The sequence below is a fragment of the Bufo gargarizans genome, chromosome 1, assembly GCF_014858855.1.
Source record: "Bufo gargarizans isolate SCDJY-AF-19 chromosome 1, ASM1485885v1, whole genome shotgun sequence".
Taxonomy (NCBI): Eukaryota; Metazoa; Chordata; class Amphibia; order Anura; family Bufonidae; genus Bufo; species Bufo gargarizans.
This window is the reverse complement of record NC_058080.1, coordinates 179,957,845-179,970,670: the sequence shown is the minus strand read 5'-3', so window position 1 is coordinate 179,970,670 and position 12,826 is coordinate 179,957,845. Positions and strand designations below refer to the sequence as shown.

Here is a 12,826-nt window from a genome sequence, read left to right as displayed (position 1 = left end):
AAAAGTTAAAACACAAAAAAAACTATACAAAGGTGGTATCACCGTAAACATACTAACCTGGAAAATGAAGAGCACAAGTCAGTTTTACCGCATAGTGCACACTGTAAAATAAAACCCATAAAACTGTGGCAGAATTGCATTTTTTTTCCCAATTCCACCACACCTGAAATTTTTTTACAGCTTCACACGTCATCTTATGTAATAAAAAAAATATTCCTCATATGGCTGTGTGAATGGAAAAATAAAAAGTTATGGCACCAAGAAGACATGGAAAACAAAACAGAAACAAAAACTGAAAAATCACTCTATAATTAAGGGGTTAATATTGTTTATTTTGTTGAAATGTATTCATAACATGAAGGGTTAAATATCTAAACCAAAACAGGGACAGAAGGAATATGTGAGAACCTCCATGCTACCTCCTTCACACAGGCTGAAGTGGGAGCTGCGAGTACACTTCAACCTGCTCTATTTCTGGCTAGATCACAACTAGAGCCACGTTCTTGGCTATAAAACAGGACCAGGTGAGTGGCTATCACTGCATTCTAGCCAAAATAAGGGCCCTCAGAAAAGCCCTCCTCCGCTGCCAACACATAGCCCAAAATGGACTTGTGCAAAACAGGACTGTCCTTTTCTGCTTGAATGACCAGAGCTAGACTGATCATTGTGTGGAGGTGGGGGTTAATCTAACGAGTTCATAATACTGATCTAAAAACATTAAAGGGGTTATCCAACCTCTGAAATGCCCCCCATATGCCCAGGCCCCTCACACACAATGTACTTACCTCGACTCCCCGGCACCCGTGTCGCTTCTGAAGCCCGCACCGGCTGCCCTCCGTTGTCTGAGTGGAGGGCAGCCAATGGCAGGTGGTGACGGGAATGAGCCTCCCTAGCATCGCGGGTGACGCTAGGGAGGCTCGTTCCGTCAACGCCTACCATTGGCTGAATTCATGTTTTCATCCGCGCACGGCGAGATGCAGCAGGGGCTGTGCAGGCTTCATAACCGACACGGGTGCCATGGAGTGAGGTATATATTACATTCATATATACCCTGCACGTGTAGAGGCACTTTTATTATATTTACATATAGTCATAGACTGCTAATTGCCTACTCTTGACAGGTGCGTGATGTGTTTATTTATTTATTTAAAATTTAACTTTTATTAATTGCTTTTTTTAATAATAAATAGTGAACGTTTTTAGAAAAACGTTCACTATTTATCATTAAAAAAGCAATTAATAAAAATTAAATTTTAAATAAATAAAAAACACATCACGCACCTGTCAAGAGTAGGCAATTAGCAGTCTATGACTATATGTAAATATAATAACGGAGTGAGGTAAGTACATTGTGTATGAGTGGCCCAGGCCTGGGGGGTGGGGGGGGATTTCAGGGGTCGGATAACCCCGTTAACAGGTTTTCCACGCAACTGACGCTCCTGTGTACATCTAACATCTGATTGGGTTCTCAATGGAACCACAGAAATGACAAGTATATTGAATTAGCACTGTCAGTAACAAACACAATGTTGAATAATCCTCTCTCTTTGCAGACAGTTAAGGATCCAGGATGTGATGCGGCAGTGAACGCACCTCTTCTGAACCTTTCTAGCACGCTTCGATAGTTTCTGAATCTACTTTTCAAACAATAATTGACAACAGGTTGGCATAGAAACAGACTACTTCACTAGTTACAGCACACCTGTCATAACACTTCCACTAAGTACTTTTCATCGGGAGCTATTTCCTCTCCAGCATTTACATTCTACAGGAAGGTGGGTTGTCATCACAAAAAATAGAACTGGGTGACCGCACACACAACAAGAGAGGTAAGGCTACTTTCACACTAACGCTTCCGTTACTGATAATACAACCATCTGCATCCGTTATGAACGGATCCGCTTGTATTAGCTTTAACATAGTCAAGACGGATCAGTCATTAACTCTATTAAAAGTCAATGGGGAACGGATCAGTTTTCGATTGTGGCAGTGAAAAGGATCCGTCCCCATTGAATTGCATTGGGGGTCATGACGGATCAATCTTGATCAGTTTCCCAGCACGGAAAGCAAACTACAACATGTTGCGGTTTGCTCTACGGCATGGGAACACAACTAAAACTAATGCATTTTGGAGTATTGCGTTCTGTTCAGTTTTGTCCCCATTGAAAATGAATGGGGACAAAACTGAGGCGGAACTCAATACCGGAAAACTTTAAAGCTAGTGTGAAAGTAGCCCAAAAGTGATATCAGTAAACAATTTACCCTTTTCAGTAATGTTTATAGGTATTTAGAGGCACACTTTTTTAAGACCGGCGTTTTAGACGCTGGTCTTAATAAAGCCCTGCACTGGCGTTGGATCCACCACAGTTATGTAGAGGCACCAGCCTCTACATAACTTCGGCAGATCCACTGCCGCATCTAAATATATGACAGCTTCCTAGCTGTTTTACATTTAGGCCATTTTCTATGCCTAAGGGCTCATGCACACGGACGTTGTTTGGGTCCGCATCCGAGCCACCGTTTTGGCGGCTCGGATGCGGACCCATTCATTTCAATGGGGCCGCAAAAGATGCGGACAGCACGCCGTGTTCCGCGGCCGAGAGCGCTCTGTGGTATGCCGGGCTGGATTCCTGTTCAGAGTGCAAGGCGTCATTGGTTGCTATGAGATGGGCCTGACAGCCCGTCACCCTTACCCTCCAACTTTTTTAGACCCAGTGTAAGCGAGGAGAAGTCGCAGATTGCGGAGCAAAGGCCCTTTTGTGCCGCAATCTACGACAGAAATACGCCTAAATCAGGCGTATGTCTGTTTAATAAATGACCCCTTATTGTTTATGGGAAAGTTAGGGGGGCAACTAATATGGCCAACCTTATACCTTTCATGTGAGTATTCATCGAGCTCCTTCAACCTCTTAGGCCTCTTTCACACGGGCGTCAGTTTTTTTGCCCGGATAAGAGCCGGGTGCGTTGCGGGAAAATGCGCGATTTTTTCTGCGCGAGTGCAAAACATTGTCATGCGTTGCACTCGCGTGAGAAAAATCGCGCATGTTTGGTACCCAAACCCGAACTTCTTCATAGAAGTTCGGGCTTGGGATCGGTGTTCTGAAGATTGTATTATTTTCCCTCATAACATGGTTATAAGGGAAAATAATAGCATTCTGAATACAGAATGCATAGTAAACCAGCGCTAGAGGGGTTAAAAAAAATTAAAAATAATTTAACTCACCTTAGTCCACTTGCTCGCGAAGCCCGGCATCTCCTTGTGTCTCCTCTGCGCTGAAGTTGAACAGGACCTGGGGTGAGCTGCTCCATTAAATATCGGTTAAGGACCTTCGATGACGTCACTCCGGTCATCACATGGTACGTCACATGATCTTTTACCATGGTGATTCACCATGGTAAAAGACCATGTGATGACCGGAGTGACGTCATCGAAGGTCCTTAACCGATATTTAATGGAGCAGCTCACCCCAGGTCCTGTTCAACTTCAGCGCAGAGGAGACACAAGGAGATGCCAGCTTCGCGAGCAAGTGGACTAAGGTAAGTTAAATTATTTTTTATTTTTTTTAACCCCTCTAGCGCTGGTTTACTATGCATTCTGTATTCAGAATGCTATTAATTTTCCCTTATAACCATGTTATAAGGGAAAATAATAATGATCGGGTCTCCATCCCGATCGTCTCCTAGCAACCGTGCGTGCAAATCGCACCGCATCCGCACTTGCTTGCGGATGCCATCCGATTTTCACACACCCCATTCACTTCTATGGGGCCTGCGTCACGTCAAAATCGGACAATATAGAGCATGCTGCGATTTCAACTGAACGCACAAGTGATGCGTTAAAAACATCGCTCATGTGCACAGCCCCATAGAAATGAATGGGTCCGGATTTAGTGCGGGTGCCATACGTTCGCCGCACGGATCGTACCCGCACGGAAAACTCGCCCGTGTGAAAGGGGCCTTAAAGAGGACCTGTAACTTCTTCTAAGATGTCTTAGTAACTCCTTGCATCCCCCATGTAATAAGTCGGTAGCATCTATCATGACTCCACATTGCGCCAATCCTTTATTATTCTTGCTAAAAGTTACAAATTAGCAGAGTTCACGCTTCAGTTACTTCCATCAGTTAGGCCTCTTGCACACAAACGTATTTTCATTCTGTTTCCGCTCAGTTTTTTTGTGGATTGCATACTGAACCATTCAATGGGTCCGTCCAAAAAACGGAAGGTACTCAGTGTGCATTTCGTTTCCGCATTTCCATTCCACAAAAAAAATAGAACATGTCGTATTATTGTCCGCATTACGAACAAGGATAGTACTGTTCTATTAGGGGCCAGCTGTTCCATTCCGCAAAATACGGAATGCACACGGACGTCATATTTTTTGCTGATCCATTTTTTGCGGACCGCAAAATACATACGGTCGTGTGCAAGAGGCATTATTGTGAGCCAAAACCAGATGTGGGTCAAAAAACACAAAACGGATGTTTCCATTATACCTGATTTCTGCGGAGGCTTCACTACTGGTTTTGACTCACAATAAGGGCTCATTCAGACAGCCGTATGTCCACAACAGTTCAGCGTGTCCGCTGATAGCATTCCGCATTTTTGCGGACCCACAGACTTCAATGGGTCCACTTCCTCATTTTCAATGTTTTATTTGTTTTGCGGAGCTGTAGAACGGAAGAAAAGGGTCCCACAGAAGTGAATGTGTCCACTAGGGATGAGCCAATCGACTTCAGATGAAACATCCAAAGTCATTTTGCATGAAACTTCGTTCTAATACTGTACGGATCAGGAGCTAGTACAGTATTAGGCGACTTTCACACTGGTGTTTTGGCTTTCCGTTTGTGAGATTCGTTTCAGGGCTCTGACAAGCGGTCCAAAACGGATCAGTTTTGCCCTAATGCATTCTGAATGGAAAAGGATCCGCTCAGAATGCATCAGTTTGCCTCCGTTCAGTCTCCATTCCGCTCTGGAGGCGGATACCAAAACGCTGCTTGCCGCGTTTTGGTGTTCGCCTGACGATGCGGAGCCAAACTGATCCGTCCTGACACACAATTGAAGTCAATGGGGACAGATCCGTCTGTAATGGCTCCGTCTGAGGCGGATCCATTTCAATTTGTTTAGTCAACTGAGCATGCTCTATAAATGTCTCCTCCGCCAGCAGCCATATCGGCCATCTTGGATGAACTTCACAACAAACAGGTATGTATAGAAAGTTCTATCTATCTTTCTATCATCTATCTTTACTGGCTTGCATGGGGGCAGATTATGGCACTGGGGGGGGGGGGGGCGGCTGATTGTACGGGGGAGAGAGGCACTGTTGGTGGGTCATGGAATGGGGGCAGATTATTGCACTGGGGGGGGGGGGGGGGGTGAAGATGGCACTGAATGGGGGCAGATAGCAGAGAGGTGTGGCTGATCACGGGGGGAAAGAGTCACTGTTGGGGGGTCATGGAATGGGGGCAGATTATTGCACTGGGGGGGGGGGGTGAAGATGGCACTGAATGGGGGCAGATGGCAGAGAAGTGTGGCTGATCACAGGGGGGGGAAAGAGTCACTGTTGGGGGGTCATGGAATAGGAAGCTAATTATTGCACTGGGGGGGGCAAGGATGGCACTGAATGGGGGCAGATGGCAGAGCGGTCGTGGCTGATGGCAGGGGGGGAAAGGAACTGTTGGGGGGGGTCATGAAATAGGAAGCAAATTATTGCACTGGGGGGCGAGGATGCCACTGAATGGGGGCAGATGGCAGAGCGGTGTGGCTCATGGCGGGGGGAGAAAGGAACTGTTGGGGGGGGTCATGGAATAGGGGGCAGATTATTGCACTGGGGGGCGCGAAGATGGCACTGAATGAGGGCAGATGGCAGAGAGGTGTGGCTGATGGCGGGGGGGGGGCACTGTTGGGGGCTCAAGGCATGTGGGCAGATTATGGCACGTGGGGGGTTGAGTTGATGGTACGGGTGGGGGCAGATGGCACTTGGGGGGGCTGGTAACATATGGCAAGATTATGGTATGGGGAAGTTGATGGCATTGGGAGGGGGGCAGATGGTACTGGTGGGGGTAGATGACACTGAGGGGGGCATCAAAAACAAAATCATGGGAATTTTTTTTTTTTTAGCATCTTCACAAAAAAAAAAAAAAAAAAAATGGGGCCAAGTCCCAAAAAATTCTAATCAAAAGTAAGTCCATCAAATAAATATTTTATAAATGTGATATCTCTGTCAATGTTGGTGTAAACATGTTCATATAGCGTGTTTAATCTATAGTTGCTTTTGGATTATGTCTCGTACAGATGTCTGAAGGCTCAAAATCAAATACAAGAAGGTCACCCAGAAGGCGCCGTAGAATTCAATAAGCGGTAAGTACAAGCGACAATTGGATTTTGTAATACAATTAGATTCATTGCATTAATCAGTATTTGTTTTATTTCTAGTCTTCATCATCAACCAGCTCACGCGCTGCAGCAACCTCACCTGCTGAGGCCGACTCACCTCGGGCCTCGACGTCACCAAGGGGAGGTGGACAAAGCACGGATCAGGGCCGGCAGGAAGTAAGTCTATTTCTATATATTCTGTTTAAAAAAATATATAATTATAACTTATAATTTTTTATTTTTTTTTAAATGGTTTTAGGAACCTTCACCTAGAGCCGCTAGGCAGGATGCCCCAGTCTCCTCCAGAGTTCGTGGGAGAGCCCGTGGCGGTCGGGGACGTGTAAGTATCGAATACGTAGTTTTAATTAGCATTTGTTTTTTGTACTTTATATAATTTTTCTTTCTCTGCCAGGGTTCCAGAGTCTCCACCGGGAAAGATAATGAGTTTGTTGTCCCTCACATAGACAACAAACTCCTTATCCAACTGGTGGAGGCGCGTCCCGCTTTATGGGACAACACCGACCGCCACCATGCCGACCATCATCACACCCGGCGGCTCTGGTGGGAGATCAGTGAGTCCTTATTCACTGGCTGGGGGGATCTCACTGCAGCGGATCATAAACAATGTGGTAAGCACAGCAATATGTATTTTTACCACATGTATAATGTTAACCTAACAGCATGCTAATAAATATACTTTTTTTTTTTCACAAGGTTATCATTCGGTGGTGGTCAATCCAGCGCCTGACCCAGCTCTTGAAGCAGAGCTGGAACTGGCCGCCACTCCCAGCCGTCTTGTCCATCATGCCTCTGTTAAGCACAATCCTGGTCCCCTACCGGGTCGCTCTTTTCAACATACACTCTCTAATTGGAGACAAAATGTGAGAGCTATGTTGAATAGTAAAGAGATATGGTAGGAGCCGTCATAAGGATTAAGGGAACCTTGTAGAGATTGTTTCTGATGCTCTAGAAGGTTTTGCCGATGAAATGAGGCGAAGGTTAGAGGACTTGGCACGTCGCCTGGAGGGGGCACGCCAACTCAGCCCTCACCCATCATCACTTGCTAACCTTAATCCCCAGGATGGACCAAATGACCCCCGAGCAGGTGCATGATTTTAAAAATTTGATCGAGAACGGGTCGTGGGAAAGTGTTTTTGATAATTTTTGTAAAATAAATACGTTTACTATACTTCAGCGTGTGTGTGTTTTTTATTTCCTGGTACAGGCTATCCTCAACTTTGGCCACTCTAGCTGTTGGGAAACTAGAATTCCCAGCAACACACAACTTTGCGTAGATTATAACGCTCATATAATTAAAAATAGGTTTATAGGAGTTTTATTTTCTGAACACCTGTTGTGCCAAAGGTGGCTGAACTTTTGATGTTGCACAATCAATAACGGGCTTTCTTATAGCTCCTTATTGATCATATTCCTGCTGATTGGCACATGAACAAGCTAATGCTTGTTCATCAGCCAATCTGGTGCAAATTCACATAAGCCCTTGTGGGAGTCAAGGTACATGTGAATCAGCCTCATCAACAATTCATTTACTAGAGAGCACCAAATTTAAATTTCGCTCTTTAGTACAGATGAAGCTGTCACATAATGTAGCGTCACTACTACAAGGAACAGGAAAGGGACATTATGCTGCTAAAGGTGTTGTCCAGGTTCAGAGCAGAAGCCGGACCTTGCCCCAGCCAACCACACGGATGTTAACAACGGAGCAGATCAAGCTCCAATACTCTCCCTTGCCCTGCACAGGATCGGGCAGAACAAGGGCTGACAATAACACACTGCTAAGCGGAGGATTCCGCCAAACAGTGGGTTTGTTGATGTCACAGTTTGTAATAGGCAGGCTTTAGCGATGTCCTAGCTGTTTTACAGGCTATGGCAGGGCTACAACCGGCCCAATAGTGCTGGTGATACCACAGGACTCACTGATGGGCAGAAGCCTCCGCCTGGCAGCGCTATAGAGACCCCAGGACGTCAACAAATCTCCTTAAAATGCCTATGCCCTGCAAGATTCAGTGGGGTAGTTGGGTTCAAATTATGGCACGTCTGAGTTCAGCTCTGAACCCGGAAAAAACATTTAACAAGCATTATTTCTCATAAGGCAGATTGTGTGATGTAGTCAAATAAAATATATCAGCAGTGTAGCAGAACCATTCTTGGGGCTGAGTAAAAAATAAGACAAAAGGTGTGTATAAAAAAAATATTTTTTTCATTTAATATAAGAGAAAACAGTTAAAACAATTAAACATTATCCTGCCAACTCACTCTGCACGCTTCAGAAACAAAGTAATCAGCAAAACTGTCCCTCATTCGGGCAACGGCAAGGGTTGACCGATATGACAAATGTTGCAGCCTGGTGAGTGTACAATGAACCTCTTGCAGGTCCAGGCACAGTGGTTCCTCTGATAAAAGATAGTTATGTAGAACTAATACAAGCCTTGACTATATAGTCTATGGCAGGCATGGCCAACCTGTGGCTCTCCAGCTGTTGTAAAACTACAATTCCCACCATGCCCTGCTGTAGGCTGATAGCAGTTGGCAGTCTGGGCATGCTGGAAGTTGTAGTTTTGCAACATCTGGAGAGCCTCAGGTTGGCCATCCCTGGTCTATGGTTTTCACTTTAAGATGAATGGCTTTGGTGATAATACGCCATTTGGCAACTAAAATGCTAAAGGCGCACTCTACTAGTCGTCTAGCTCGTGTCAGTCTGTAGTTAAACACGCGCTTTGTAGCGTTAAGGTCATGGCTAGAGTACGGCTTGATTAGTTTCACGCACATTTTGAACGCCTCGTCCCCTACTACCACAAATGGCATTGGAGGTCCATCAGTACCTAGCAACGGTCTCGGAGGTGGCAATCCAAATTCCTTTGAATACAGGAGGTGTCCCATAGCTGAGTTTTTGAAAGCCATCGAGTCATTTGTTCGCCCATAAGCTCCAATGTCAATGGCGACAAACCGATAATCAGAATCCGCAATGGCCATCAAGATAATTGAGAAATATTTTTTGTACATGCGCTGGGGGGCAGGCGGCGCATGAGATAAGTGTAATCCACAGATCCCCCCATCAGTGTAATCCACAGATCCCCCCCATCAGTGTAATCCACAGATCCCCCCCATCAGTGTAATCCACAGATCCCCCCCATCAGTGTAATCCACAGATCCCCCCCCATCAGTGTAATCCACAGATCCCCCCATCAGTGTCATGCAAAGATCCCCTCTCAGTGTCATCCACAGATCCCCCCTCAGTGTCGTCCACAGATCCCCCCTCAGTGTCGTCCACAGATCCCCCCTCAGTGTCGTCCACAGATCCCCCCTCAGTGTCGTCCACAGATCCCCCCTCAGTGTCGTCCACAGATCCCCCCTCAGTGTCGTCCACAGATCCCCCCTCAGTGTCGTCCACAGATCCCCCCTCAGTGTCGTCCACAGATCCCCCCTCAGTGTCGTCCACAGATCCCCCCTCAGTGTCGTCCACAGATCCCCCCTCAGTGTCGTCCACAGATCCCCCCTCAGTGTCGTCCACAGATCCCCCCTCAGTGTCGTCCACAGATCCCCCCTCAGTGTCGTCCACAGATCCCCCCTCAGTGTCGTCCACAGATCCCCCCTCAGTGTCGTCCACAGATCCCCCCTCAGTGTCGTCCACAGATCCCCCCTCAGTGTCGTCCACAGATCCCCCCTCAGTGTCGTCCACAGATCCCCCCTCAGTGTCGTCCACAGGTCCCCCATAACAGTGCGTCATCCACAGATCCCCATAACAGTGCGTCATCCACAGATCCCCATAACAGTGCGTCATCCACAGATCCCCATAACAGTGCGTCATCCACAGATCCCCATAACAGTGTCATCCACAGATCCCCATAACAGTGCGTCATCCACAGATCCCCATAACAGTGCGTCATCCACAGCGGGCCGGCCGGCGCATTCACTTAGTAACGCTCCTGCTTTCTGAAGTGGGAGCAGCGTTACTAAGTGAGGTCAGTTCGCTGCAGTGCATTCTTAGTACTGTGACAGTGAGTACAGACTACAGAGGCTGGCCATTTTATCAATAGGAGAGAGCTTGTTACACACAGTAGTAAAATACTTTACACACAAAGCCAGTTATGTGCGCAGTTTAGGACACAGGGCCATGAGGGGGACCAGCATAAGATGCTATATGTGTGTCATAGCACACATCCCCCACATAACAGCGTCCTCCACAGATCCCCCACATAACAGCGTCCTCCACAGATCCCCCACATAACCGCGTCCTCCACAGATCCCCCACATAACAGAGTCCTCCACAGATCCCCCACATAACAGAGTCCTCCACAGATCCCCCACATAACAGCGTCCTCCACAGATCCCCCACATAACAGCGTCCTCCACAGATCCCTCACATAACAGCGTCCTCCACAGATCCCCCACATAACAGCGTCCTCCACAGATCCCCCACATAACCGCGTCCTCCACAGATCCCCCACATAACCGCGTCCTCCACAGATCCCCCACATAACAGAGTCCTCCACAGATCCCCCACATAACAGAGTCCTCCACAGATCCCCCACATAACAGCGTCCTCCACAGATCCCCCACATAACAGCGTCCTCCACAGATCCCCCACATAACAGTGCGTCAGCCACAGATCCCCCACATAACAGTGCGTCAGCCACAGATCCCCCACATAACAGTGCGTCAGCCACAGATCCCCCACATAACAGTGCGTCAGCCACAGATCCCCCACATAACAGTGCGTCAGCCACAGATCCCCCACATAACAGTGCGTCATCCACAGATCCCCCATAACCATGTCATACCCAGCCGCGTCAGCGGCTCATATGGGAAAATCCAAGCAAATAGACCTCTAGCACAATTCCCTTAAAATATCGCATCGCATATCATTATCGCAATTTTTAGGGCCCTAATTGCAATCGCACAAAATTCCCATATCGTGCAGCCCTAATATATATATAATATATATATATATATATATATATATATATATATATAGTACAGACCAAAAGTTTGGACACACCTTCTCATTTAAAGAGTTTTCTTTATTTTCATGACTATGAAAATTGTAGATTCACACTGAAGGCATCAAAAATATGAATTGGGACTTCCGGTTCCGGTGCCGACATGGAGGGACGCAGCTAATCTCAGCTCCGTGCCAGTCGGAAAACACGAGCTAAATCCCCCATACAAACCGGATAAACTCCGGGACCATCGTGCCTGCTGGTGCGGCGAGGGCATATGGACCGCTACATTATGAATATGGGGACGAGGAATAAGACAAAAGCCCAGAAGCTGGGAAAGCCCGCAGCGCGGGAACATGAGGCAGAGGACGACGAATCTTTCCCGCCCGAGCAGCTGAGTGAGCAGTGCGATCGGCTCACACAAGGAGAGCCTGAGACTCAAGGAGGAGACCCGCAGGTGGATTATGTCAGGTTAGCAATCGAGGTTGCGAACCGAATATTACCAGACTTGCAGGAATCATTGGCAAGCACAGTCGGGCAGACGCTTCAATCCCTGCAGGCAACCACAGCCGAACATGGCAACAGGCTCGACAGCGCAGAGGCCAGAATACATGCGCTGGAGGAATCATGCTCTGACCTACAGGCGCTCCTGGAGAAAACTGTGAGTGACACCAAAGCCCTTAAAGTAAAAGTAGATGACCTGGAAAACCGGTCAACCTGCGCATTCTGGGCCTGCAGGAGTCAATCCCGGCTCAAGATCTGGTGCGTATTTGTGAACATGAAATCCCTAAAGCTTTGGGGCTGGAGGGCACATGCAAGGTAGAGAGAGCACATCGCATAGGCCCAGACCTGCATGGTGGTGTGGAGCGCAATCAGAAGGCACCGTCTGCGCTCATGAGTAGGCCGCGACCAGTCATAGTCAAATATTTAGACTTTACAGACAAGACGGCGATCATGTACAAGCGCCAAAAAGCGGCGCTGGAAATCAGAAAGTACTAATTTTTGGGGACTATTCAGCAGAGGTGCAGAAGAAGAGGCGAGAGTTTTCTAATGTTTGCTCAGAGTTATTAGAAAAACGTATTCGATTTGCGTTACTATATCCGGCAGTTTTGAAAGTCTTTCATGCAGATGGTTCAGTGTCTACTTTTACTTCATCGGAGGAAGCACGATGACAACTAGACCTGGACTTACCAGATCAAAGGCCATTAGGTCGCAACATACATCTGGATAAGAAAAGGAGCAGAGGAGTTTATGACACTGAGGACGGTGTTTCATATGCAGAGGCCACCAGACGACCACGTGGCGTCCATACCGGTGGAACCTAGAAGATCGGTGACTGTTCTGATGTTATAAGATGTTCTTGTTTTTCTTTTCTTCTAGAGAGCAGAGGAAGCAATAGGGCGCCTGGTAGGTTAACACTACTCAGGGCTCAGATAAGTTGATACGCTGTGCAAAAATGCACACTGATGGTGTATTTGTATTTGTCTTATAT

At 47.0% G+C, this 12,826-nt stretch overlaps 1 protein-coding gene across 2 annotated transcripts in view; it reads right to left on the bottom strand.

The window, feature by feature from the left end:
• Positions 1 to 12,826, bottom strand: part of GATB (glutamyl-tRNA amidotransferase subunit B) — a 187,374-nt gene that overhangs the window by 35,333 nt on the left and 139,215 nt on the right. The gene's annotated exons all lie outside the window — the stretch shown is intronic.